A 3,486-nucleotide genomic window follows, 5' to 3' on the forward strand; every position below is an offset into this window, starting at 1 on the left:
GCGCACTGTGGTGTCTTCACCCCAGGACCCAGTCCGTGCTCACTGTGTTGCCATCACTCCAGGATCCAGCCCTTGCTCACTGTGCTGCCATCACTCCAGGACCCAGTCCGTGCTCACTGTGTTGCCATCACTCCAGGACTCAGTCCGTACTCACTGTGTTGCCATCACTCCAGGACCCAGCTCGTGCTCACTATGCTGCCATCACTCCAGGACCCAGCCTGTGCGCACTCTGCTGCCATCGCTGCAGGACCCAGCACGTGCTCACCGTGCTGCCATCGCCGCAGGACTTAACCCCAGCTCACTGTACTGCCATCGCTGCAGGACCCAGCCCATGCTCACTGTGCTGCCATCACTCCAGCAGCCATCTGGTCCTCACTGTGCTGCCATCGCTCCCAAACCCAGCCCGTGCTCACTGTGCTGCCATCGCTCCAGGACTCAGCCTGTGGTCACTGTGCTGTCATCACTCCAGGACCCAGCCCATGCGCACTCTGCTGCCATCGCTCCAGTACCCAGACCGTGCTTACTGTGCTGCCATCGCTCCAGGACACAGCCTGTGCTCACTGTGCTGTCATGCCCCAGGACCCAGTCCGTGCTCACTGTGCTGACATCGCTGCAGGCCCCAGACCGTGCTCACTGTGCTGCCAACACGCCAGGACCCAGCCCGTGCTCACTGCGCTGTCATCTCTCCACAACCCTGCCCATTGCTCACTGTGCCACCAGCGCTCCAGGACCTAGCACGTGCTCACTGTGCTGCCATAGCTCCAGGACCCAGACTGTGCACCCACTGCTGCCATCGCTGCAGGCCCCAGACCGTGCTCACTGTGCTGCCAACACGCCAGGACCCAGCCCGTGCTCACTGCGCTGTCATCTCTGCACGACCCTGCCCATTGCTCACTGTGCCACCATCGATCCAGGACCTAGCCCGTGCTTACTGTGCCACCATCGTTCCAGGACCCAGCCCATGCTCACTGTGCTGCCATAGCTCCAGGACCCAGACTGTGCACCCACTGCTGCCATTGCTGCAGGACCCAGACCGAGTTCACTGTGCTGTCATAGCTCCAGGACCCATCCCTTGCTCACTGTGCTGCCATTACTCCAGGACCCAGCCTGTGCGCACTCTGCTGCCATCGCTGCAGGACCCAGCCCATGCTCACTGTGCTGCCATCACCCCAGGACCCAGCTTGTGCTCACTCTGCTGTCATCGCTCCAGGACCCAGCCCGTGCTCACTGTGCTGACATCGCTGCAGGTCCCAGACCGTGCTCTCTGTGCTGCCAACACGCCAGGACCCAGCCCGTGCTCACTGTGCTGTCATGCCCCAGGGCCCAGTCCGTGCTCACTGTGCTGTCACGCCCCAGGACCCAGCTTGTGCTCACTGTGCTGTCATCTCTCCACGACCCTGCCCATTGCTCACTGTGCCACCATCGCTCCAGGACCCAGACCGTGCTCACTGTACTGCCATAGCTCCAGGACCCAGACTGTGCACCCAATGCTGCCATTGCTGCAGGACCCCGCCCAAGCTCACTGTGCTGTCATCACTACAGGGCCCCGCCCGTGCTCACTGTGCTGCCATCACTCCAGGACCCAGCCCGTGCTCACTGTGCTGCCATCGCTGCAGGACCCAGCCTGTGCTCACTGTGTTGCCCTCGCTCCAGGACTCAGCCCATGCCCACTCTGCTGCCATTGCTCCAGGACCCAGCCTGTGCTCACTGTGTTGCCATTACTCCAGGACTCAGTCCATGCTCACTGTGCTGCCATCGCTCCAGTACCCAGACCGTGATCACTGTGCTGCCATCGCTCCAGGATCCAGCCCGTGCTCACTGTGCAGCAATCGCTCCAGGACTCAGCCTGTGCTCACTGTGCTGTCATCGCTCCAGGAACCAGCCCATATGCACTCTGCTGCCATCGCTCCAGTACCCAGACCGTGATCACTGTGCTGCCATCGCTCCAGGACACAGCCCGTGCTCACTGTGCTGCCATCGCTCCAGTACCCAGACCGTGATCACTGTGCTGCCATCGCTCCAGGACCCAGCCCGTGCGCACTCTGCTGTCATCACTCCAGGACCCAGCCTGTGCTCACTGTGCTGCCAACACTCCAGGACCCAGCCCGTGCTCACTGTGCTGTCATCACTCCACGACCCTGCCCATTGCTCACTGTGCCACTATCGCTCCAGGACCCAGCCCGTGCTCACTGTGCTGCCATCGCTCCAGGACCCAGACCGTGCACACTCTGCTGTCATTGCTGCAGGACCCAGCCCGTGCTCACTGTGCTGCCATCACTCCAGGACCCAGCCCTTGCTCACAGTGCTTACATCACTCCAGGATCCAGCCCGTGCGCACTGTGCTGCCATTGCTCCCAGACCCAGCCAATGCTCACTGTGTTGCCATCACTCCAGGACCCAGCCTGTGCTCACTGTGCTCCCATCGCTGCAGGACCCAGCCTGTGCTCACTGTGTTGCCCTCGCTCCAGGATTCAGCCCATGCCCACTCTGCTGCCATTGCTCCAGGACCCAGCCTGTGCTCACTGTGTTGCCATTACTCCAGGACTCAGTCCATGCTCACTGTGCTGCCATCGCTCCAGTACCCAGTCCGTGCTCACTGTGCTGCCATCGCTCCATTACTCAGCCTGTGCTCACTGTGTTGCCATCGCTCCATTACCCAGACCGTGCTACTGTGCCACCATCGCTCCAGGACCCAGCCCGTGCTCACTGTGCTGCCATCGCTGCAGGAGCCAGCCCGAGCTCACTGTTCTGCCATCACTCCAGAACCCAGCCTGTGCTCACTTTGCTGCCATCGCTGCAGGACACATCCCGTGCACACTGTGCTGCCATCGCTGCAGACCCAGCCCATTCTCACTGTGCTGCCATCACTCCAGGATCCAACCGTTGCTCACTGTGCTGCCATTGCTCCATTACCCAGCCGGTGTTCTCTGTTTTGCCATCACTCCAGGATCCAGTCCGTGCTCATTGTGCTCATTGTGCTGTCATCGCTCAATGAGCCTGCCCGTGCTCACTGTTTTTCCATCACTCCTGGACACAGCTTGTGCTCACTGTGCCACCATCACTCCAGGACCCAGCCCTTGCTCACTGTGCTGCCAGCACTCCAGGACCCAGCCTGTGCTCACTGTGCTGCTATCGCTCCAGGACTCAGCCCGTGCTCACTGTGCTGCCAGCACTCCAGGACCCCGCCCGTGCTCACTGTGCTGCCATTGCTCCAGGACTCAGCCTGTGGTCACTGTGCTGCCATCACTCCAGGATCCAGCCATTGCGCACTGTGGTGTCTTCACCCCAGGACCCAGTCCGTGCTCACTGTGCTGCCATCACTCCAGGATCCAGCCCTTGCTCACTGTGCTGCCATCACTCCAGGACCCAGTCCGTGCTCACTGTGTTGCCATCACTCCAGGACTCAGTCCGTACTCACTGTGTTGCCATCACTCCAGGACCCAGCTCGTGCTCACTATGCTGCCATCACTCCAGGACCCAGCCCGT

This window comes from Chiloscyllium plagiosum, chromosome 3, assembly GCF_004010195.1.
Source record: "Chiloscyllium plagiosum isolate BGI_BamShark_2017 chromosome 3, ASM401019v2, whole genome shotgun sequence".
NCBI lineage: Eukaryota > Metazoa > Chordata > Chondrichthyes > Orectolobiformes > Hemiscylliidae > Chiloscyllium > Chiloscyllium plagiosum.